The 27,659-nt window shown below is 34.4% G+C and overlaps 1 protein-coding gene across 2 annotated transcripts in view; it reads right to left on the reverse strand.

Moving 5' to 3' along the window:
* LOC149069499 (delta-sarcoglycan-like) overlaps positions 1-27,659 on the reverse strand; it is a 148,347-nt gene that overhangs the window by 86,560 nt on the left and 34,128 nt on the right. The gene's annotated exons all lie outside the window — the stretch shown is intronic.

Consider the following 27,659-nt stretch of genomic DNA (forward strand, 5'->3'; position numbering starts at 1 on the left):
GGAACAGAAAGGACCATGTTCTCTCTTCTATCGCCACCCCTCCACACATATTCTCTCATGTTCTACACACGTCTTCATCTTCGAAAATCCGTCTCTCTCTTTCTCTCTCTTGCTTTCCCATACGCATAAACATCCTTGATTGCTCCGTTTCACGGATGCCCCCCGAAATCCAATTTCTGAGATGGAAATCATTCTGTCTCTGAAGCTCTCATATTCTCGGGATTTATGGATTAGGAAAAAAAAGAATTTCTCCTTTGCTGTACTAGATCGCATAATTTCATACTTGAAATAATGATTAAAACGCATGCAAGAAATGTGTTGACGGAATTGAAAATTGAAGACGTTCCAACCAAGGACACCGATTTAATGGTACATAAATTATTAATATCGAAAGAGATGATTGTGTAATAAATGCGTAATAAAATTATTAAAAAACAATATTATTCGGTTTTGTTCTAATATACAGTATACATTTTTTAAATTGTAATGTGTATGTTACTGCGAAAGCCCGAAATATCGTCCAGTACGTGAATCGGCCAATATCGTTGTAAATTGACCCGGCCAATATTCGAATTTCTGGTTTTTGCCAGCCAGTTCGCGAAGTGACTGGACATCCCTGGCCAAAGTCCGAAAATAAAAGGCAGGATTCGGAGCCATCGCCATTTGGCGTATTTTTTCGTGGTTATTTTGTAGTATTATACATTAGATATGGCAACCCATCAAATCGCAGTCACGACACACACACACACAGTAATCGTTTTCTTCTTTCTTTTTTTTCAAAATTTTACCGAAAAAAAATACCGAAAATGTGTCTATATTATTATAGAAATAGTTTTTTCTCAAATGTTTTTTTCTCCCTCGTCACAGGGAGCTAATCCAATACAGTTATTATATATAGTCATGCATCTCATACGTTGGCGATGCAAAAAAAAAAAGGATTTGGCACCTACCATCAGTACATCGAACAATGCCCAAGAATTCCCAGCCATTTCGCGAAATGACCTCACTTTTTGCTTTGACAGTAACATATATATATTGAACTACAGGGAGGGTTAAAAGTCGATGGCACATTCCACGAACAAATATCAAATTAAATTAGCAAATGAGATTGTGGTTTGCAATTGAATGATCCTCATAGTTAAGAATTTTTATTTAAAAAAAGGAGTATGTCTAAAACGTACCGTAATTTTCGGCGTATAGTCCGCAGCGGTGTTTGATCGGTTACTCGGAATGAGAAAGTTTCATTCATGAATAATCAAATCTTAAGGAATGGAAGGAAATGTTTGTCACGCTTTTGTATGGCAATTTTTAATATTTTTCTACTCAAACACTTATACTTCATCTATAAATCTTTAAAAAATTATTTTTTTCCCTATGCAGGATGATTCAAACTGTTCGTCCGTAAGACTTCATCTTTGTAACCGTTTACTTTAGAACCATACAATATTACAATATACATACCAATTAGAAAACGTTTTTCAAATGACATGCGGTTTGTTTAAATGACGCAATTCTTTTTTGAGGGATCATACACATAAAAAAATTGAAAACACAAAAAAATTTTTATACGGACACACTGTGCTCAAAAACCCAATTAGAAATTGCTGCCCTGAGTCTCTTGAGATAAAAAAATAAAATAAAAAATCCACGTTTCCAAGTGCGATGTATACTATATATGGACCTGTATATATGTAAAGGGTGTCCTGCAAGTGCTAGCACGGCCTTTATCTAATCAATCGTCCGTCGTAGAGGTATGATTCCAATTTAAAACATGCTCTAAAATGGCGTTCGAAGATCACCCTGTACCAATTTTGAGAGTGCAAATACAGTGTGTAACAAAATAAAACTTGTACTCCCACCCCATGCATTAACTTTCAATCAGAAAGTTGTTGCCCTGTCTCTCCTGATGCCAACAAGAAACATGTTTTAAATTAATATCATACCTAGGTGACGGGCGATTGGTGAGGTAAAGGCCGTGCTAGCACTTGCAGGACACCCTTTACAAAAACATGCCAACTGGTACAAACTTGTACGTAAAGACAAAGATACACGAATTATGAATATTCAGTCTGTGACCCAGGGAACTAGGTGTCCTTTCAGTGGGTCTACAAAAATAGTCTAATATCTGTTATCAAATGGAAATCATCATAATTATTTTTTTAATCAGTTAATTGTTGGTCAGGGTTATGTAATTGGTTTTACTTAACATCGATTATGCTTTTTATTCTAGATATATGAATTCGAAAATCGGAGAAATGTTCGAAAAAAAACATACGTAAAAGAGAAAAGAGTGTTTTCCATTAGTGGTGCGGCATTCATGTATACTAAAAACCAGGGTAAATATTGAAGTCAAAATATTAGATGAAATCACTTTTCACGTTCTTCACTCTCGTATAAGAAGTGAGTATTTTGTTTTCATTCATTTTTCCCAGAACTAGTCTTTTGATAAATTTTGTGAAATATTAAATATTTATACATTTTTTCCCAATGATATCAGGTTTTTTAAGAAATTTATTTTTTCTTATATGTTTTTATTGTCCTTGTAATCTGTACATTTCATATTTTATATTTGTAATAGTCTTGTGAGAATATTTTTGATGTTTGGATATTTTTTATTCTTTTTATGTGTTTTGGAAAGGCTGTTTTAACGTACGTTAAAAAACAAATTAAAGAGATAAATCTTATCTCTATTAAGAAAACTTGAATTATTCAACATTGAGAGCATGCTACAGAAAACCATTGACTAGTTTTTGTTTTGAAAATATAATTAATTTCTGCGAAATTAATTAAAATCATTTTAGAATTTCAAGGTGAAATTAACTGATTGAATTCATCAGATTGACAAGCTATACTCAAATTCAACTTGTATTAGACAAATTATTTTTTATTGCAATGAATACGCTTGCTTGCTTGCTGAAATAGTTTTCGTTGTAAAACAAGCCTCAAGCAATTCACAGTTCTCACAAGAAAATCGAGGATCCAACTTGACTTCTCGAATGTCTTACGGCACAAAGCTGCCAAGAGGACGATGCGAGGCTAATAAACGCCTTCTCCTCGAAACACATCCCCTCTTTTCTCGTACAATTAAGTGCTCCATTATGAGAGAGTGCTTTCTTAACACCTCTCCGACATTACTAGAGAGCGTTATTCCGCCGAAAATTTATACCGGCTACCGCCATCAAGGGGGACTAACAATATGTCGTCTAAAGTAGCATTAGCCTTCCCTCTCTTTGGAGCAAGCAGTTTTGTTTTAATTTGACTGTTATTAGCAATATACGTGACAAGCATTGCATTAACAGAACCAGCTGTGGATAAATTTTTCCCGTGGAAAATTGGTGGCAACTTCACGTGTTCGATTCGAGGACCTCCTTCTCCCTTTGGGAACTAATAACTCGGTGTAAGAGTTATACGCGCCAAAAGCATTAGTCTTGTCAAATTTTCTCAACGTTGCAAAATTTTCTTCCCCTCTCTGAAAATTTAATCAAACTTTTCCGATGGATTTTAAAACTTCAACAAGTGACGAGGAATTTCATGTAGGGAGTGGAGGAGTGAATCCAAATTCCGGACAGAAATTCCACCGTTCGTCGGTGAATTCAATGTTTAAATTGCGCTGCAAGTCCTTGATAAGTGAACAAAATACTTAGACACCTGAAATCAAACGGCAAAACTTGCGTAGCACATATTAAATCTTCCTTTCATTGGATAATAACACATGTTGATAATTATTGATGGAAATGTTTTGATCGTTTTTGAATATTTTATACAAATTTATTGCACAGATGTTTTCTTACTCGAATTACTATTTTATATGTTCTTTTTTTCCAATTTATTCGCGATCAAGAAAATAGTCTAAATTCCTTGAATCGATTTCGAAACTACGATTCGATTAAACTACTTAATTTAGAATTTCGAATGTGGAAAGAAAAACCTCCCTTCCCATCAACGATATTTTTATTGCAGTCGTTACTTTGACTTTGAGTAGAATATTTGAGGATTAATTTTTTGGTGACTTTGTGAAACATCTTAATGATATTCTCAAAATTAGTCTGTTTTCAATACTTACACTAAACATTGTACCATAAAAACTAATGCGTGTATTGAATGTTAAATACCTATCTATATTTATTTTCCTATTCATTTTTTTCTTCTCCGCGCAAAAAATTTATATTTATCTATTTCTTCTGCTTATTTTTGGCCGGTCCGCTAAGTATTTCTTCTATTTATTTCTTATCTCTTGCTTATTTATGTTTGCTCTTCCGCAAAATATTTATTTTTTATTTTATTTTTCCCCCTGCTAATTTTTTACTGGTCTGCAAATTATTCCTCCTATTCGATTTTTCTCCTGTTCATTTCAACTATTCTCACCGGTTTTCAGTTGTAAAAATAAGAACGCTGATTCTTAGACAATAAATTACATGTTTAAAGGTAAACTAAAAAATTTTTGATACATACTCTATTTTCCGAAAAGAATTGTGAATTTCGGTCAAAAATGCAACATTATATGTATCAAAATATTTAAAATCAATGTGAAAAAATTCTGGAAATACATAAACGTTTCATTGTATAGCCAATATTATATGAAACACGGTGGGAATATTTCTCACTCTCTCAGAAATCACATTTAATATTTTGCTTTGATACTATATAATTCCTAATTTATTATTTCTACTTACCGCATGTATAATAATAAAACTTTTGGATTTGATGAGATAAAAAACTTTTGAATAAAATAATTTAGAAAAAATGATAATTTCAACAAAATTCTTAGCTGAAGGGGACGGGGGTTGCGTAAGCAAATAAAACAAACTAAGAACTCTTCTAAATAATAATCAGTGTGAATTATTCCAATGGGAAATAAAGAATGTGTGATGATTATATCGAGTGAACATCGAAATGGATTCTTAACTTCCTGTTTAAAAATGAATACAATAATCTAGAAAACACTACAATTCCAACTTTGTGACTTTCTCAGAATTTACAGCTAAGAAGTATTCCAGATGTTTATTCTCCAAAGGCGTGTATCATTATATAATGTTCTTTTCACAATATCCTCAGATAAACACATTGGATATATCCGATGCAATTTCATTTACTATTCAAGCATATCCTCGAGTAAGCCAGGGATTATTAGTTAACAGTTCGTCACTTTATTAAAATCCCACTAGACGACCGTAAACTGTTTTCACGCCATTTATACCGTAACTTCGGAGCACTTCGATTACTTCTGCCAGCGGAATAAAAATGCTGAAACAGACCAAATGGAGAACATTAGAGCGGAGTAAACGAATCCCGATGAATCTTCCATTGATGAAAGAGACGCGCAATTTCAAATATCATCTCTTGGATTTTTACTTATTTTTTAACGCTCTCTCTCTCTCTCCATCTTTGCACAATCGCTGTTTTATTCATTTGACTCTTAAAAATCCTCTTCCTCCACCACTTTATATTGCATAGGTAAGTTAAACTACTCTTCTGCATCCTGAACAGGCAGAGTGGCGGGGGGGGGGGTTGAGATTGGATGGCAGTGAATTGAGACTTTAACTTCAGTGGTAGTCTTGATGGTAGATAGGGTTGGTCGGTGTGGAGCCTGGTATCAAGAGCCTCGTTCGCCTGTGACAAAACTTAGTGAGACAGAACCAAAGGAAATGAGGAACGGGAGCGAACACCGGGATTAAGGAAGATTCTGCGCTTTTATCTAGGCGCAGATGAATTTTCATAAATGTCATTCCGGATGGTTGGTCGCAGAAATCCAGGCTAAAGTCCCGGCAACTCTCTACGAGAAGTTATTATGGAAGAGAAGGTTTGGAACGAGCGTGCGGTCAAATTATCAAGATGATAAAATATATATATTTTATTTTTTCATCTTTTAAAAAACTCGGTTATGATAAGAAAGAACATTTTTTTATTCCGTATTTAAAAAAAATATATATTACTCATAAAAGAGTTATTACAAGTTTTCTCTTTCCTTCCGCGTAATACGTATGAAATAACTTGCTGATCCATCATTACTCGTAAGATGAATGTTTTATTCGGGAATTATTTTTTGTAAAATCTCTTTGGTGAAATGTGTGAACCTGTGTGAGGATTGCATGAGTAGAAATGATTTATTTTATAGTTCGGAATTGAGCTCGTTCGAGCGAAAGATTTAGAAGTCTTTGTATTCGGGAGACAAAATATTCTTCAAATATTCGTTAAGGTTCTGAAGAGAAAAGTAGTAATTCTATAGGTATTAAATACTTTTATTTATCGTTCATATGTGGTTTTTTGAATGCAAATGATAATTTCTGCTACATATTATTTAGATAATTATTTTGTAAGGATAAATTTTTTTCTTTAATGTGACTAGGATTTGATGCATTAAAATAATGACCGTCAACGGAAGATATTAAGATTTAATTTCAGACATTGTCTCATGTACAGTATTGCTCACAATAAACATAATAAGTGCAATAATGTATGTATTTTACTTATAAATATTCAAACAATGAAATTTTGAAAATATTTTCTTCAAATTTAGTTTTGATTTTACTGTTTCTTATTTAAAATTGAAACAAGAATGATGATTCTGCATTTATGAATAATTTTTAATGTAAATAAATATTTTCATAAAATATCTTATCATTTATTTAAATAAATTAATAAATAGCTTATTTTGTTTTTGAATGAGGAAAAACAAAATAAAAACTAAATTTAATTCAAGGAAATAGTTTCATAGTTCAGTGTTTAAATATTTAAAAGAAATATTCATGAAATATTTGCGCTTATCTAGTCTATAGTGAGAAATACGGTAAAATAACTACAGCTAAAATAAAATCTCTATATCACCCATTGACCGTGAAATATATTTTACTGCATGAAATCCTATAGTGACATAAATGAATAAATGTTATATGCTTACAGAATAATTATCCAAATATGCAACAGGAATTATTACTTGCATAAAAAAATATATTTAATAGACGGCTTTTTCTCAGCCCAATATATCAAAGAAACAGATATTTTCTGGATTTTATGCCAAGATGAACGTGGAAAGAGTACTCATCTGGTCTCCGCTGGGACTCGAACCCAGGCTCTCATGCATACCCGGCAAGCATGTTCAGCGACTCACGCTACAGTGAGTGAAATAAGGAAGGCATCTCTAGCGGTGTGGATGGTAGCATGCTTCTCCGGCCTGGGTTCGAGTCCCAGCTGAAATCAGATGACTTTTCTTTCCGAGTTTAACTTGGCGTAAAATCCAGAAAATATCTGTTTGCCTGGAAAGTATTCAATGCCAATAAAATTGGTTTTTCAGAAAACCTTGATTTAATGGGGTATTCAAAGAATATTCCGTGCGAATATTTCAATATTATGTTATAGTATAAGAATATCACCGCATTCCTTGGAATAGGCATCGCATGTGTAAAATCATCGGGAAAAATATATTTAACTTACTCACAACATCAGCATATCCACAGCACCTTACTAAAGTGAAGTTTAATATTCATACAATCATTATTCGTAGTCTACACGCTGCATTTATTAGAAAATGCTTGCACGATCAGTTCTCAATAATTAAAATAATACTTAACAAGTTGATGTTTGAATATTTTATAACATAACTTTCATTATCGATTTTTCTCATTGTTTTTTTTGAACAATGTTCTTCTTTTGAACAACTTCTCTCTCTAATTTAGTTTAGTATAGTTAAGTCTCCAAAATCATGTTTTATATAAACGTGATTTCCTTGTAGGATCGGGGAAAGTTTACGGCACTTATGGTTTAACAAAAATTTCGATAGTCGGAACTTCTTATAATTTTTAAAAAAAGAATGATATAATATTTCTCTATATACTTAGAAAATCAACTAATATTATTTAATTATAAAAAATATACAATGCTACTACATTATATAATTTAATTTTTAATTATAATTATATTTCTAGCAGAAATATTTTTAAAAATTGATGTTATTTTATTTTGCTTATCAATTAAAACACAAATTCGCAGTATACAAGCGCGATGGTACTTATCGAAGCACCCAAAAAAGTGCGCACTGCTTGTCAGATTCAATAGTCCTGAAATAACAGTCCTATTCAATTCGCATTCAACTGTTAGCATTATGATTGGACTTTGAGCATGTATAAGAATTGTCATATGGGCGCTCTTATTCTGATCATGGACATCGAAACACGAAAACGGTTGAAGCCCCTTGTCTCGAAGCATCGTGATATCATATCGAGGACTAACTTCAAGACCAAAAGTTTATAACTAATCATGAGCACTTTTTATTTCGTTTTCCAACCGTGAAGAGCACAAATACACAAGAACACTCACATAGAGTTTGATGATTTTTCGGAAAACATATGCTTATTCTGTCATCTTGTCACTTGAGAATCTAGATTGATGATTGCCGATTTTTCTTTTATGCTGAAAAATTTATCTTTTTGTTGTCATGTTGCTCTTGTTATTCAACCCTTACAGCGGCAATCCTGAGATATGCCATCAAACTTTAAATTTTCATCATTGATATTTTCTTAAAACATCATAACGTATACAGGTAGATTAGGCACATGTAATATTGATCTGGGTTGAAACGTCCCGAAAGAAAAATCAAATAACGCACAAATAATATTCCCATGTGCAAAAATAACTGCTGAATAAAAATTCGAAGATTGAATATTTTTCCCAAATCTCTTTCATTTTAAAAATGAATAATTTTTAATTATTCATGACATTATGACAAATCATCCTCATTTCTCATAACTTGATCCGAAAGAAAAACATATCGGAAGGAGCTATCGTTGAATGTGATCATTCGCATCTAATACTGTCGAAAAATATTCCATTTATTTTTATAACCGAGGAAAAGGTAATCGCCACGTCTTCGAAAATTCCTCATTATCGCCAGAAAAATATTTTTCTCAACTGAAAATTAGAATCGAATAAAATACTAGATACAGATCGAGTTATTCTCATTTTCTCCTCCAAAATTATTTTCTTTTATGGTCAAGCTATTAGAATTAACGGCTTGCAATTCCGTAAAAACATAAACACTTTCTCTAAAATTCACAAAGGAAAAAAAAGAACAACATACATTGTATATTCGGTACAAAGAGAAAATAATGAGCAGAAAGAATTTCAATAGTAGTTACGCAATCGAAGAATGGTTCGGTTCAGTCGAAAGAAAAAAAAAACAACAGAAGAAACAAAATAGGAAATTCCTCGAGAAAAATCATAATTCAAAGAACATCCAAAGCAAAAATTTCCTCGCAAAAGAAGTCAAGCGGCAAAACTTTTGCCACTGTTGAGGAATTCCTATTTTTACTCAACGCGAAAAGCTACAAATCAAAGATAGGATTTTTAGTTGGAGGATGAAGAGGAGAAAGTACAGTACTGTGTTGGTGTATAAGCAAGAAGGAGAAGCTCTCGAGGCCTAAATTGGATTTACCTCGGGTGGGGAATAAAATCCGAATGCCATGAAGTTAATTTGAGTTTGTGTGAATATTTATTTATTTTATTTTGCCTCCCCCCTCCCTACATTTTTTTTTTCTTCTCTTTCTTACCACTCGAAATTGCAAGAGCAAAAATCAACAAAGCCGATGCGAACCAAGATTTTCGAGAAATCACTTTTCCTTTTTTTTTGGTATTGCTTCTTATTTTCTATTTTATTTTATTCATGCATTCGTTACAGAAACATGATAAATACAAGAATTCGCTTTTGTAGGGTTTTCCTCCCAAAAAATCTCGTTTATGTGTATATTTTTTTCTTCATTTTCGTGGATGGTGTTTTCTACTTTCCGGAATACGAGAATTACTGTTTTCCATCTTCTGGGTATTCGAATTTTTATGCATGCTATGTCGGGATCTGTCATTGACGTATATTGTATTGAAAATATCTCTTCTTGATGATTCGATTGTGTATTGTTTTTAATCATTTATATTGATTGTTTTTTTTTTTAATGCTACAGATAAAAAATGTCAAAGAAGATTGAAATTTATGCATTGATTTTTGTTATTATAGTGGTGATGTGATGGAGGAAAAACTTTTATATATGTATATATATATGTATATATATATTCAATTATTAAAACCGGCTGAGCGTAAAACGGGTGTTCCCAAACTTATTTTCCGTTTACGTCACCATGGAGGAATGAAATTAGATATTAATTTTTATAAAATCTCGCGAGACACGTGACGAATTTCAATGAATTTGGAGGTATTCTATGCAAAACAGGACAACACGTGGTGTGCTGTTAATTACTTCTTTGAAACGCAGTATCGCTCTGGTCTATCGCCATCAGTAATTTACTACCGATTGAGTGGTGCCGGAAATGTGTGAGTGAGTAACAGTCTTAACAGTCTTAATGCGTATATAGTGTTTGTTGTGCGTAACTTTTCAGTGCCGCCATATATATTTCGGAAATGAATTGAGTGATGTGCAATGATTGAAAATTTGTGCCGGTGGAGGCCTGTTGCTCTCAGTGGCGAGACCTTTTTAACGGGGGAGATGGGGTCGCATTTGCACCTTGAATTTGGGAACCACATAAAACATGTTTCCGCCGGCTGATAATTACTGGTGGGAATTACTTTACCAAACGCACATAGCCTTTGTCCTACCGTGACGAAGGTAAAATTCGCTACAATTTTATCTCCGCAGAAATGGCTGTGTGAATTAATTATAATAGGGCCCTAACCATGAATTATTAATCTTGAAGATCCTTTATTAACGATGAAGTTTCATGCATGCATGTGTGTGTGTGTTTGTTCAATTGCTGCATCTCCCAACTTCAGCTGAAGTTTCCAACTTCAAGGTGAGAATGCCGAGCCGATCTCCCCGTTTAAAAGTCTCGCTATAGACAGCGACAGACCTACAACAGTACAAATATTCAATCATCACACTTCACTCAAAATTTCGAAAAATATTTGGCTGATGGCAGCACTATAACAAGCATAGATCGAAGTAGTGTCATTATATAATCAGACTGATACTACTTAATTTTATTGACACTACCCTACTTTGACCTGGGTAACGTCCGTTGTAATGAACATATTTCATTGAAATTTAGTATATACGTTATTTGAACCACGGAAAAAAGATAATATAAATCTGTCATTTTTTTCACCTAGTAGTCGGAAATTCAACTCTTTTTAACCGAATCTTTCTTTCCCCCATGGTCCAGGGCCGTCATTTGGGGGTCCGGCTTTTGAATTTTGTAAATACACTAAAAATGGTATATATATACATATACATATATTGAGCACATGTTCTTTGCCTCCCCCCCCGAACGGAAAAAGTTGAAATGACGGTCCTGCCATGGTCCATATATTCTACATACCAAGTTTCGTCAAAATATCTCCACCAGAATGGGCGCAACGCATGTCTGAGTAATGTCAGTTTATTTATACCACCCTGTACTCTTTCATTTCCATTACTGGCCGCAGGAATTCATCATACTCACTTAAGAAAGGCTCTACCCAGATTCCGTTTTCGAATTTCAAACATATAAATTTATAAAAAAATATATTGTACACAAAATGGACGTAGAGAACTGTCAGAAGAAAACTAATTCCAAATTTTCATGTTTTGAATGATCGATAAATCGAATGGGGGAGGATGTATTTAGTATGATCAAACCCAGTTTTTTTTCCCCCAGTTGTCTATATCACACGTCTGTATGACACGTTGAATCAAGATAAGAATCGGTTTTGATCCTCTAGCATTACTTTAATCTCTGCTGTATCTTTCCTTCAAAAGAAATAAATTTACAGCGTCTTTGTCGTTCTTTTTTTCCCCTTTCGAAGACATTGATCAATAAAAGTTCGATAACGAGTGAAGTTTGCTTTTGGGTCTCACTATAATATGATTTCTTTTCTGAGTGTACTGAAGAATTTCTATACTGTAGAATTCAGGGTTTTTCTCCTAACAAAACCTCGGTACATGTTGCTGATGCGGGGGAAAAAAAAACAAAAAACGTATATTGTGCGTACATTTTAACAAGCACGGACAGGGCTTCGATAATATTGAAAACTGGTTGCTCAATGCGCACATAAGTGAATTTATATATATAATTTGTAATGGTAGAAAGGGAATGCGAATTTTTTCATCATTGGTTTTTTTCGTTGTGGATCAGCCTCAGAAAAATAACATCAGCGTAAGGACAAGCCGCGCATCAGTATTTTTCGTTCTTTACCAATATGTCAGTTTAATTTTTTTTTTATTTCAAAACACGGAGATGTATGTGCTGAGTTGCTCGTAATAAAAAAAATCGAGCGGAACCATGTATTGTTATGAGGCGTTCTAAAAGTCGGATTTACTGTATTTCCAACAAACATTACTTACACCAGTGTCCTTCAAAATATTTTCACAATTGTGGACCGGTGAAAGACGTTGAAAAATTTCACAGACCGGTAAAAACGAAAAAAAAAATAATTTGCGGACCAGCTAAAAATGAATGAATAGGAGAAATAATCTGCGGACTAGCAGAAAATCAATGGCATGAATAAGAGATGTAATTCGCAGACTGGCAAACGATAAAAAAAATAGGAGAAGTAGATTAAAAAACGAAAAATACTAAGTAAGGGGGAAGAAGTTAATTTGAAAAAAAAGAATGTAAAGTAATGTAAATGTAATAAGGGGGAAATTTTTTTTTCCATTTTTTCCTTCCATTTAAGGGAAAGATGTTTTATTGTATTATTGTTAAGGAGTTGATCAGGCAAAGAGTTATAGAATTTAGGGATAAGATATGAAAAATGTTTCTTACCAATCGTTTTATAGATTCTAGGGAGTAAATAGGTGGAGTTGATTGTTGCAGAAGAACGAAAGGTGTTCAAAGGTAAAAAATGTTGTTTTTTACATAAAATAATTAATGATTTGAAGAAATAGAGATGTCGAAGAGGTAATATGTTTAGAGAATGGAAAAGTTGTAGTGAGGGAGTACAATAATCATTGGTAATCAGTCTAATTATTCTTTTGTGCTAAGTGACCAAAGGATATAGGTTAGTAATGTAGTCACTACCCCAGGCAGAAAGACCATAAAGTAGTTGAGAGTGAAAAAATGAGTAGTACAGAACTAAAAGAAAAGAGGAATTGACATAAAATTTGAGGTAAAAAAATTTGTACAACAAATAACGAAGTTTACAGTGAAGTTTTGTGATATGAGAATTCCATTTAAGGTTAGAGTCAACATAAACACCAAGATATTTGATAGAATGTACTTGTTGAAGAGGATTACAATGACAATCATTAGGGGAGCAGTTAGAATCATGGAAAACAATATTAATATTATGTAGAGGGTTATTAAGTAATAAAAAATAGATGAATTTGGTTTTGGATACATTAATAGTTAATGTATTAGCTGAATACCAGTTGCGTACTTTAATTAAGTCTTGGTTAATCATATTAGTCAACGTTTGGTCGTCTTTAGCGCTATAAATAATGACTGTATCATCAGCAAATGTTATTATGTTACCAACAATGTTAATGTTACAAAAGTCATTAATGAAAATGAGGAATAATAAGGGGCCAAGAACAGAGCCTTGAGGGACTCCGTTAATAATTTTCATAATATTGCTATATTTATCACCACACTTAACAAATTGGTATCTATGTTCCTCTTAAACTTTTGCGATCTTACCTTAATAATTTAAGGTAAGATCGCAAAAGTTTAAGAGGAACACTTCTTATATCACAGAAACTAAGTTTTTCTATCAGGATTTCATGAGAGACGCTATCGAAAGCTTTTCTGATATCTAAGAAAATAGCAACTGTTTTGTAAGATTTATCAATATTAGTATAGACAGTTGAAGTAAAATCTAGAAGAGCAGATTCTGCGTTTTTGTTAGGTAGGAATCCATGTTGTTTGGGGGAGAAAAAGCTAGATTTAAGTAGAAAAGGAAACAGTCGAGATTTTATTATGGTTTCAAACAGCTTGGAAACAGAGTTAAGGATTGAAATAGGTCTGTAGTTACTTATTTTATTCACTATATTATTACATTTATATCATGAGGAGACATTAGTGGTCTTTATTTATGGATAATAAGTCTATTAATTTACATTTCACATACTTCGAATGTGAATTGTATGCTGTTTATGTATTATCGTTGGGGAATTTAAGTTTCATTTTATCTCAGAAACTAGAGCTGATCCAGGAAAACAAATGCCAGATTCGAAATCAGAGCCCCAAAATCACTCTAAAAACACTGAAATATTTTTCAGACCAAAATCAGTGTTGAGTAGTCTGATTTGTGGACTACCAAAAAAGGAATAAGTAGAAGTAATTTACGAACTGGAAACAAAAATATAAAAATTGGAAAAATAATTCGCTGACCTGCTGATGGCCAAGCCAGAAATAACTACACATAATGAAAAAATTAGAAACTGTGAAAAAAAAAGGTTCTTTAAACGTTCATTGCTTCAGACAGTTTAATCAGAAAAGTTCAGAATCCCCTTTGCACATATAATTAAGCATATTTTCATGGTTTCAATTTCTTGGTAGATGTCTCAAATAACGACAACTCTTTGTTGGAGTGATTTCGCCAATTTGTTTAAATGCATGTTTGCATGTTTTTTTTACCTCGAAATTGAAATTCGCAACCCGAATTTTATCCTTATTCCAGTTTGAATCATAAAGAAGGTAATTATATGTGTTTGGAAAGTAATATTAATTCAATGCATTACTTTATCTGTGATTTTTGAATCTTTGCACGTCTTCAATAAGGCCCTGTACAAGCAGTTCACAATTCAAAATACGTAGATTTTTTTTAGATGATATTTCTGGCTTCTGATACGTGATATTAACCGTGGAAAAAAATTTAAGCTCGGAAAAAAATGCACATTTAAGGGTAAAGGGGAACATCTCAGAATACAGAATATTTTTTAATAAACTACATCATTTTTAAAGAATCTTTGGAATTTTCATGCAGTTGTTCTCAAGTTTTTGTCTCTTAATATATGCTGTTCTCAGAAGCGAATTACGGTTCATGTCCCGGGCGAAGAAGAAAATTTTGGGCCGCTTAAATTAGAAAAAAGTGTAAAGTTTGGACTTTTGGGGACCCTTCAGAAGTCGGGACCTCGGTGCGCCCGCCGTTAAAACCGCCTCTGGCTGTTCGTTCACTTCTTTCATTATATTCAGAATGTTTTTGAATTCAAAAAACATTCGCCTGCACATTTATTATGTATTCACATTACTTAAAGTGCTATTTTTTTTCTTCTGGATGTGAAGCGTCATTTCTCGTGATGAAGGTGATTTGCCATAGATCAAATTGAATTACAAATGTAATGAAGGAAAAGAACAGTTTTCACATGAGTTTAATGATCATTCGCACGACGAAAACAGAACAATAACAGCTTTTGTTCATACCTCGCAATAAAAAAATATATTTTCTAGCAGAAAACAATGCGACTACTGTTAATGTTTGAAACTTATCCTCTGAGTAAAATAAATTGCATGTGCAATGATTTGCGAGAACGATAACATTATTAGCGGTTTTTTTTTCAGGCTTACATTTTACATTCAAGCCTAAAAAATATATACATACATATATTATATCTTTCTTCGCGTTTATTATCACATGAAAGTTCAGAGGTCGAGAGATGAAGATTTCACGTGATAGCTCAAATGTCTTGTCGGGCGCATGGAAAAAGAAAATGAAGAACTGGCGGATTTTTTGCAGACTCTTATGGGTTGAGCTTTTTTTTTTTGACAGCTAATAGTTTTGTTTGGGTGACTCTAGATAATAAATTTGATTGGATTTATCAGCATTACACAGCAGCAGAAATAATGACTATGAAATACAGAAATAGGGATGTATAAAAAAAATCTACTTCCAAATGATAAGAGGCCAAGATGCTTTGACATAGACCTACATACATGCGTCTTCAAAATTTCAGATAAATCCGCCATTGAAATGTAGAAATGTTATCGATCACTGTTGCAAAAAAAATAATAATAATCATCATCATCAGCTTCATTAATATGTGTCATTACTGTGATTGCAACAAAATATTTTTTATATCACTTTTCTATGCTTTCTGTATATGTACGTTTCTCCTCTTCTTTAGATAGCCTTGTTGCATGGTCCATCTCTACGAACTCCTTTGACACAAAATAACCTTCCTCGAGAAGCATAAGTCACGTATTTCAAAGAGACGAAGAAGAGTATATCGATAACATGACTATGCCCAGTCGGAACACCATATCCCAAATTTTTTCTTGTTCATGCAATGTTATTTTCAATCTAATGTAAGAATCTGAACATATAATTCGATCAATCACAACAATCAAACTGAACTTTATCCGCCACTTTTTTTGCAAAGAAATTATGAAAATTTGTATTTAACTGTGTTTGACCCAGTATATTTGAACATTGAATTCAAATTTTATTATGGTTTTTTTAACTGATACATTTTCATTGATACTTCTTACTTTCTAATTTCGTCCGAATATGGACATTTCTTAAGAAGTTAAGTTGTATGATTTTTGAAACTTTTATGACGACCATCCCACATAACATTCATTTCGCGTGGAATAGGCTGTTTTTGCAACGAGCGTCGAATGCAATCAACAAGTGAATCAGCTGCATATTGTGTGTGCGCGTGTTTTATTGAAATTGAAATTTCAATAACGAAATGATGATTTTGATTCAAGTAACTATGCAATATTAGAAAATGGATGGGAAACATCATTCGACAATGCGATGATACTACTCTTATTAGACTTTAAATTGGGCGTGGTAGCCCAGGTCGATAAGATACTCGCCTAAAGTACCAAAGGATGCTTAGAGGTGTCGCGAGTTCGATACCCGTTTCGTCCTTGTTAGAAAACTTTCTTGACACAGGGGTACAGCAAAAATGGCGATATGACCTCTGAAAAAATTGCTACCGCAGGGAGTCCCCCATCGAGGGGTTAGCGCACATCTGGATGGGTATAAAAAACAAAGCCTGCCGTTCGGAATCGGTAATAAATTGGGGTTCCCGGGGTCTAAAATTTGCCCTCGTGAGCAGAAAATGACCGTGGGGGGGGGGAATGATCAAGACTTCAAATTATCCTCGTAAACATTCCTCTGGTAAATGTCTTACGAATCGGTGCATGTCTGAACGTGATGTAATTGTTTATTGATGTCACAGTTATGCGTGTTTCATGGAGCTTCCATCTGCCTTCCAAATCAGGGGTGAGGGAGGCAGATGTCTAAACTTTCATGCTATGTGGTGGTGGTGGAGGATGGGGGGTATCTAGTTGAACGAATTGAATTGAATTGCCACAATACTTTCAAAAAGCTTTCCAGGGGAGCTGAGCAGCGAGATTGGACGCCAATTTTGTACGTATCGCAGATCTTGGCCTGCTTTTGATATCGTTTTTTTACAGCATAATCCCAAAAGTTGTCAAAAAATTAAGCAAGTAGGTGACAATATTTCTGGGCAATAGGTTCAGAACGCTATTGATAATACAATTAGACCCAGGAGGTTTCTTTTTATTAAAATTTATGTTGAGGTTCATCTTTTCTACTTCTGCAGTAGGAGTAAATTATAATAAGGATAGATGTGATGTGACTATATATACTTATATATAGAATTAATTGTTATTTTTGATTTTTAAAAGAACTTGAATATTTACTCAAAATTCTAATAGACTTTTGAAATTACCTTCGATAACTACTGAGTGTTCCACATATATTCATGAATAGTTTGAATTATTTTTAAAATAATATAGGTATATTTGAATGCATTTTGCTAACGAATTATTTTCATGTACGGGAATTTTTTTGGTAAAGAAAATGAATGAAATCAAATGCAGTTTAATTTTTTGGCAATAGAGAGCGCGCACAAAAGTTCTGTCGGATTTATCAGACCTGAACATTTTTCTTCAATCTCTTCTGCGTTCGTAACATTCGTAAAGTTCCACCCACTGGTTCATGGCTGAGTAAAACAGCTTCACCAATGCATTTGTTTATTTGATCATTTTTGTCGTACCACGGTCATTTTCCGCACACGAGAGCTAATTGGACAAACACAAGCAATTTTGCCGATTCGGAAAGGTATTTTCTCTATACTCAACGAAGGTTGGAGCGCTAACCCCCTGGTGTAGAACTCCCGTCGGCAGTAATATTTTTCTATGGTGATGCCGCCGTTTCTGTTGTACCCCTGCCTCAGAACAGGGACGACAGGTTTCTGACAAGGGTGAATCGAGTATCAAACTCGCGACACCTCTAAACCATCTTTTGGTACTTTAGGCGAGTATTTTATCGGCCTGGGCTACTACGCCCTTCACCAATGGAGTTGTATCTTTAATTACCAATGTCAATATCACAATGAAAACTTCACATAAGTTCCAGTAATAGGTACTTTCAAAAATTAGCCGTTAATCTTACACATCGGAGAATTGCACATACATATTTCCAGTTATATACCTTCATGCAGCGCTCTCGATTGGCGAAAATTCGTTCTCATTTGCATTCTGTACTAAAAAAAACGAATTCTCCACTTTGAGAATAACGTTTCGTAAACCGCATTAAAAAGAACGAATCCCTTCAACTTTTATGAATTTTTTAAACTATTTACGAATTTATGGGACACTCTGTATTTACAGATATTCAAGATTACTATTTTTGCTCAATGACTTGCATATCGTCAAACATTATACAAAAGTATCTGAAACTGTAGTATCACTTCATGGAAACCGTACGCTTTAAAATTGTAGTGTAGAAATTGGTGACCTTTTTTTTCCTCTTTACGAGAGGCATTTCCAGGCGAAATATTTGACTAAAATAGAAAAATGGGGAAAAAAAATTTGCTCAAGAGGAAAAAAAAAATCTTTCCTGCGATACATAAGAAGCGGAACGAAAATGTTATTAACAAAATTTCTAGAAAAAAAATGTTGAATGGCTTCCTAATATCAGGAGATTGGGAGAAGAAAAACCACACCCTTGTAATATCGGCGCCAAAGTGGGATGGTAAGTACCTTCATCTAAATATGAAATCTTTGGCGGTCAACTGCCGCCTTTTGCCCCATCCCCGGGGGAAATCATAGCAAACCTCAGAGTCTCTATCTCCCTCTGGAATATCCATTCCTCCAATGAAGTAATTAATTGCTACTTTTTGGCACTTTTTTGGTATCTATGTTTTTTTTTTTTAACCTTACTTCATTAAATATTTCCCTGATTTTTTTTTAATCTAATATATGTGGTATCAATTTAATATACGACGAGGTTAAGCAAACTAATGCCAAGGATCGGAGAGTACTTCGCCAAAGACTGATAAGTTACTGGATACAAATTTACTGGATAGTTTTTTTATAGCTATTATCTAGTGAAAAAAAAGTGGGCTTCTAAAGATAACTGTATAAATTATTTGCGAAAGGTGGTATATGGCTATTTTTCAGTCTAATACAAGGGTTCTTCACCTATGGGTCGTCACCAAAACTTTAGTCAGAAGGATGATGACGTCTGCCTAGATGAGTCGTACAAATCCACTTACAGTTGTGTTATAAATGCGCTGATAGCGGCACTGGTTTCACTAATTTCAAAAAACATACAGTGCCATGGCCCGCGAAGATGATGATCCTGTCGTTGATTTTGAGTAGCGGCTGAAATAACGTTAAAAACTTTGGTTTAATAGGTCGCACGTCATAAATATTGAGCCAAACACTGACGATCTGATCGTTGGTATCATTACAACCCCAGAGATTTATTGATTCTGAACAGTGAATACGCTGATGTCTCCTTGTAAGAACCGGGGTATTATGGCTATTGTAAATGGGATTACAAAGGGTTACCGAGATAGTTCGTTAAATTCAAACAGCCAGGGATTTTTCAGCTATGGGTCCGACACAAACTTGATTCACTGAGATTTCGAAATGGATCGTACAAATCCACATACATCCAGGGATTCTTGAGATACGGGTCACATCTAACTAATTTCGTAAAACAAACAGTCCCATTTGTCGGGAAGCTGATCTTGTTGCTGATTTTGAGTCACGACTGGCAAAAAAAGGATAAGAACACTCTGTTTTATCAGCTAACACTTAAAAATATTCAACCAAATATGAACTATCTGATCGTTAGTATCCGGACAACCAATGAAATTTATTCGTTCTGACCAGTGTATTAGCTGGTGTGTGTACTGGTATGGAGTTCTGAAACTTCTAACTTCTTTATCGAAAATGTTTTTTTTGGTGCTTTCCGAAATGTTCCCAAGAGTCTTTCATTTAAATGTTTCTAAAAGTGAAAAACTTCAAAGAAAAAATTTAAATACTGAGACGATAACTACCTTGATTGCTGCGGTTGCTTGTTATCCAATAAAACTGATGCTGGCTTGTAGTCCGCAAGTTATCAAACCCATTTGTTCACCAATAAGGTGTTAAGCGAGATGACTCGCAAAGATGGATAATTTATATTATACAATAAGATTCTCTTTTTTTTTTTTTTTTGCATCCTGTGTGTATAATATGACAAGTGTGAGATAACAGATGAGATGGCATGCCCTCCCATGAAACCCAGAAACTTTTCTCCAACTCCCAACCCCATTTCACCTGTAATCACCACAAAATTTGAAAATCGCGACAGAACACAATTGTCCTGATCTCGGCAACGGGATAAGTCCAGTGGCAAAGTTCTGGCGTTCATTCGTGCGGTTCTCTGTTATTGCGACATCAGTTAATCTACAGTCATATGTATCAAGAAAAAAGAACTTGAAATTCGATCAGCTGTAGCCCTGGTTTCACATATCTCTCACGTAGAAAGTGTTGTTTTTCTGCGTGTGCGATGTGTAAGATATGCAAGTAATGCATACCACATATTCGTCACTTTTAATTGCAAAAAAAAAAAAAAAAAAATCCGCAAGCACAAAAAGGAAATAATAAGTCTCATCTCCCAGTGTTTTGTATGAGAAATAGAAAAGTTTGGACGAAGGAAACACTTTTACTCGATTCGTTAAAATGATGTTTCCTTGCCTATGGTTAATGACATGACCACGGGAAAGGATTGCTATTGCAGGAGTCCCACATCATTACACTTCACTCACAATTTGAAGTATAGATGGCAGCACTGAAACATCAAACACAACACTAGCTATACACTCAGACTGTTAGGTGCACACTCACTTTGTTCCAGACTCTGCCACGAAGCTGGACTGGAAGAGATTTCGGTAACGGGATAAGTCCGGTGGCAGAGACAATGGCGTTCATTCATTCATGCAGGAGTCCCACATCGAGGGGTTAGCCAGCACCTCCTAGAGATAGACCTCCGCACGCTACTCCTGACGTCAGCAACTCCTCACTCAGAATATTCAGAGAAAAAAATTCCGCTGCACGCACCAGTATCATCGTTGTGGAGAAAAGAAACGATCGGGCACAGAGCTGGCGATTTCTATGCCTTACATCCAATCACCAGACGGTATTTGTAAGCCAAACAGGAAAGTTCTACGCCAAAATAAGAAGAAACGAAATAGGATGCTGTGGTTCAAATTGTGGAAAACTTGCTAAGTAGTCTTAATGAAGTTACAGATGAATTTGGCAACCCGTGAGGGGGCCTTGGTGCTGGGCTAGCGCACCAACCTCTCTGTGAGTATAAAAACAGACTGTTTTTTTCAGAATCCGCAATGAATTGTGGGTCCCGGTTTAATTAGCCCTCGTGGTCAGAAAATGACCGTGGTGCGGCAAAACTGATCAAATTATCAAAATTAATTCCCCCCCCCCCCGAACAACAACACATAAATGTTTGTTTAACACTTGATTAAAGTTTTTCACGTTTTTCTTCAGTCATGCTCACGCAGTATTAAATCTAAGCTCAGCATGCTAATAACGCGAGGTACAAATATAAACAAACCGCGAAATATTTTAGGTATTAATACACGGTATTGTTTTTTCTCTTAAATCCAAACAGAAATTGAATACTTGAATACGCTTGGTTATCGAAACGCAAATTTGAAGTAACGCATTTTCCGCAAGTGAAAGCAGAAAAATGAGGTGTTAAAATTTCAGTATGATTCACATTTCGTGAAGAATAGGAAAACTCAATTTTCATTATCGTCTCAATTTTCATGAATATAATCAGTCAACATTTTTTTTCTATCTCGTACCCCCAAAAATGCTCTCTCCCAAATAATAACACCCATGTTAAGAGCCACTGCTCTATGCTTAAACTCAACATCTAGTATTCGGCTGCTTGATCGGATGTCGCGATTATTTATGGTCCCCTATACACATTACTCAATGACGATAGTATAGGCTACCAAAGGAGATGCAAATACAGAAAACGTCTTAAAGTCATGGATGAGCTTCACCGATGTCATTAGTGTGATTGCTAGAGCTGTGGAAGCTATAAATATGGGAACAGTCAATTCGTGCTGGACGAACTTTTGGCCAAAATGTGTGCATTTCATTTTGCACGGTTCATTTCTACAGAGCCAGCCGAAGAGATTATGAAAGACATTACGACGTTAGTTAAACAGATGTATGGAGAAGAGTTCAGTGGTGTGAACATAAAAGAAATCGGAGGACTAATTAACAGGAAAGTCAGAAATTGACAGAGGAGATATTTATCAAGCTGACTGCTCCTGAAACTGAAGCGATACCACATTGTGATGAAGATAAAGGAGTGTAAAGTTCACGCCGTAGAGAAATTGGCCGAAAAAGCCTTGTCACTATATTCTAACAAATTAGCTGAAATGAAGAAACAGCTGAAAGACGATATTATAGAATGGCGTTCTTTCAGAAAACATTGTCGCGAATCACTGTACACCCTTTTCTACTTCTGCTACACAAAGAAGATATAAACGAGATGCCTACAAAACAAAGGTTTATGGTTTCAGTTATTCGCGGATTTTCTGTATTCGCGTTGACTTCCGTAACGCCCGCGAATACTGAGGAACGATTGTATATGTTTAACGAATATGTGAAATATATGAATATATTTTTCTGGCTATTATTAATAGAGGTAATTAGTGATAATTATCACGCTGTAATTTCTAAATTCATTCCTTGATTTCAGTAAAAATTACAAGTTTAAGTAAAATTCGTTGAAAATCTGGAAAAATTCGGAACAACATCTTATAGAAAGGTCAAGACGGTCAACACATTACGGGAATGTACCGTAAAATACTGGTCATATGGCCACCTCATATATACCAGTTTCTGGCAGCGAGCGGAAAAAATACCATATATCTGCTCCGCGGACTGAAAAGGCTGTGCACTCAAAATATTTTGGGTAATTCAAAGTTATAGAAAAAAAATCATGATTTTTGAAAAAACAAAATTGCTTGGAAAATTTCTATAAGTGATTCTTTGCTTTTTTCGATCAAGTCGTTAAATAACAAATCTTCAAAGACAATTAAAATTTTGAAAATTCAGCTTTTTTTTTTCTTTTTGCTAATCCAATGCCCATTTTAACATTCTTTAGCTGCATCGAGACTGTGTACCACTTAATACCGATTATGCTTTTCAACCTACGGATCAGTTTATACCATTCACAATCTGAAAATTTTTATCGTTGTTCAGAGTATGGGAAGTATCGGAAAGTACATCTTATGTAATATGATAATGAAAGTACATTTCCTTGATAACATAAGAATGATAAGCAAGTATTTGGGAAATAAGTTTCCATAACAGATGATCATGAACTGTTTCCATAAATCAGGCTTTGAACATGGTAAAAAAATTCTGTAGCGATGCTGATTCCAGAACAGTAATAATATAGCAATTACCATCAATTATATTATATTTATGAACTATTAAAATGTGGGAAACAGTTTCGTAACTGATGATAAAATTTTAATAATTGATAATTTTTATCCCATGCGAATGTTGCTGATTAAGTTGCAATTTGTAGTCATTTTACGGATTCGGGATAGATCAATTAGACCATTTGAACCTTTTTCTTTCCAGTGGCTTTGGACTTCAAATCGACCGAGTTGACTGTAGAAACTACTTTATGATTTTTATCAAAAATTCACTTTATTAGTACTCTATTGACAATATTTCCAATATTATCCATAATATGGATATAGTTACACGGAAAAAATTGGTGATATTCCCGACTATAAGACTGTTGAGCATCTTGAGGTGTGTGTGTTGAATTACTGGAAATCGGGAACTTATGAACAGTATAAAAATCAACGCCTATACCACTGTATTTAATTAATTCAATATTGGAAAGAGGAACCTCTCCTGAGCCTAAATAAAAGAAAAAAACCCAGTTTTTAATTAATGAATGTCTGAAAGGGGGATTCGTCAAACATTAATTGATTCGGCGTGGGGGTCTCAAAAGCGTTGCTACTAATTAATCCGTGACAAGCCTTGACGTCAACACACGTCGTTCTTTGGTGTGGAGCTGTTTTGAGTGTAAAAAGGGAGGTTTAAGAGCGTCGATATATTAGTTGTAAGACATCAATGACGACTGCTGTGCTTGGCATTCGAAAATGCCATTTTTATATTTTACTTCTTTCTTTTTTTTTTACTGATATTTTCGTCTCGTCGCCATTAAAACACGCGTCGTCGGAAAGAACTTTGGAAATCAGCAAAATTTTCGTTTCGAGTATGTATGTATGTGTTCGTTCCTTCGGATAAATTCTCGGGGAAAAAGAGATTTTTCGTCGACAACGACGGCGACGTGTGGCGATGGGAAAAGCATCAAATAAGAATTTTTCCGTTCAGCGGAAAATTCCCTTTTTGGAAAAAAAATAAATAAATAACAGGAGAAAGAATCAACATTCCGTGATAATGAGCGAGTAAAGCAGCCGTGAAAAGAGCTTGGAAAGCACGAATAACATGTGTATTTTCCATTCTAAAGGTAGAAATTGAATGTTTAGCGAATCGAATTCCTTCGAAACTGTATCTAAGCAGCAACTTTATTATTACTCGTTTTAATTAACATACACGGCTATGAGGCATTTTTCTGAATGCTATATTAATGAAAGAAGTTTCCGAGTAACTTTTTTTAAACTTTTTTGTAACTTTTCCTGTTTGATTTGTTTAGTCGTTCGGATCATGTAAAAAGAAGTATTTTATGTATCGTCATATTATATTCAAATTATTCCTATTTAACCCTAAATGGTTGATCCCATAAAAACGTATCGAATAAATTTTTACACGAACGGATGTAAATCGGTGCCGTTAGCATATATTAATGTAAGCAATACATTAACATAGCAGTTTCATTAATTAGAGTTGGTTTTCAATTATCTGAAATGGTTAAATTAGGGTAAAATGTACAGATTGTATTGTTGACCCTAAATTAACCATAAACGAGGGTACGATTTTATAAATCTTCGAACCCTTAAAATTTCGACAGCTCTCAAGAGAGAAATGACACCAATAAGAAATCTGAATTTCTGAAGAAAAAGGGTGGGATACATGTAGTCCCACCGCTCGTCTACAGCATCCCCCCTACAGAGGGCAGCACCAATTTCCTCACCCTTGGGAAATCTCTTTGGAATCGTGTTTTGTAACATGATACTGTTGCATCTGGAAATTTTTTTCTTTATTTGTCGGTCTTCAGTACAGAGAATGGTCGGATTTGTTCTATAAAGTAGAACAAAATTCAAAATGCCTCGAAAAGGACTAACAGCTGCTGAAGCTCTTGCTTTGATTGAAGAAATACCATCGGATCCTGAATCCTCAATTGAACTTGATGATGACGAAGAAGTGCAAGAACGGGAAGAATTTCGCGTATCGGGGATGAAGAAGGCGAGATATCTCGTGAATGTCGCTGAAATGGTTAAGAAATTTTTGCAGACTTTCGTATCCGTTTTTAAAAATGTTATTTCTATTCATGCGCATTCAATACATACAGAAAGTACAAGAAAAGGTTCTCGAATAAATTTCGAGTGGACCTGGATGTACGTATTGAAGACAACTTGAATACTCGGAGGGTAGCACCAACTTTCACACAACCCGAATATTATTTACAAATACCCAAATACCGTACTTAACTTGGTAACATATTTTGCATTAATTACAAATGTTTCATTCAATAAAAACATTATGTGTATAGTGGTTGGATGTGTATTAATAGTTGGCGTGTGAAGCGCAATGCAGTCGATCCCGTTTTGACGAATAGCGAAACCCGTAGCGAATAGAATAACCCGTATAGCGAAAATCTCGTTTTAACGAAAACATTTCTAATCATCCAGATTGCATAGGAACAATGCAAAAGATATAGAATTCCTTTATTACGAAGTTTCATTATTACGACGTGATTTGTCCGGTCTCTTTTGGAGTTCGTTATAACGGGATTAGGCTGTATTAGATTAAACGGGGGAAAGTAGAGAGAGAGAGAGTTGAAGTTATCATATTAACCTTACAGGGTACGGGGTACCTTAACATTGTCTCTATGGGAGAAATTTTGGTGACGGAGAATTTTATCAGTTTACAATAAATGGAGGGGCGTATCCGTTATTTAATTAAGTGGGGCCGACTGTATGTCCCAGTTGTATTGTAATAATGATTAAACTGCAATGGACAACTAGGTTATTTTTATCCAATTCAATCTGTGTGTGTGTGTGAAGGATATCAATAAAATAATAAAATGCCCAAGGATGTCCCAGTAGTAGCGGAAGGGTTGGCTAATGGGATTAGATGGAAAACAAAACCACACACCAATAATTTAATCCGAGAACTTTTTTTGTACAGATGGTGTATTTATTCAAAAATGCAGATGTAGGAGTCCGTCGTTTAAGTCGATAAGACTTATTATGAAATGTGAAATGTTTATTAAGTTTTGATACTTTTTTACCATTATATTAATGGTGGTTTTACTACTATTACCAAAGTGCACAATTTTATTGAGAAATTTCTAACGAATTGTGTGTGTGTGCATACTGGTGATCAACTTTGTTCCTTTAACGTATTTATAAATTCGTGAGTTATGTTTATTTATGTGTTCAAAGTGTTACCATCTACCTTCCGAACAGAAACCCAAAATAACGAACACTGTGTTGTTAAACTGAAGAATTAATGTAAAAAAAATCACTTCTCGGATATTTTTTCGAATTGAAGTAATTGATGCTAGTTTTATAAGATAAGGCTCTGATAATCTGAAGTAATAGGAATGCAACCAGACCGGATTAAATGGATTTTCCGAAATTACGAATGTGGTTTTTGAAGAATTACATGAATACATAACGAAATCTCGCGAATACGAATTTCAAATAAAGAGATTTGGCGTTTAAAAGAAAGAAAAACCGCTCGGGATAACTGAATGAATAGCCTTCGGATTAAAGCAAACCCAAATTCCTGAGAGATTCGGTTTTATTCTGTTGAAAACATCAATTTATTTACAGATGGTAACGAAAGAATAAAAATGATTCGAGAATAGTATTTCTCTGATTTTAAGCTTATAATTAATTTTATTTCATTATGCAAACCAAATTCTCATGATTCGATAGAGAAAAAAAAATGTATTCATTATATACATGGACATGAACTGTTTTCTTTCCGTGTGGCGAAAAGCCACGTGATTGACCGAAAGGAAAATTCGCCAACCATTAATTGACAAAGGAACATAGTGAGTGTATGAGCAAAAGAGTGAATAAGTGATTGATCTACTGTATCAGGGACTTTGTGAATGAGTAGGTGAGCAAATGAGCAAGTGAATAAGAATTAAGCAAATGATTGGGTGAGTGAGCAGGTGAGCGAACGAGTGATGGAAGGAGTGAGGATTGAGTGAGCAAGTGATAAAAAAGTGAGTG

The sequence above is a fragment of the Pholcus phalangioides genome, unplaced genomic scaffold (genome assembly GCF_987345545.1).
Source record: "Pholcus phalangioides strain wild (caught in Gottingen) unplaced genomic scaffold, Ppha-v1.0 ptg000022l_1, whole genome shotgun sequence".
Taxonomy (NCBI): Eukaryota; Metazoa; Arthropoda; class Arachnida; order Araneae; family Pholcidae; genus Pholcus; species Pholcus phalangioides.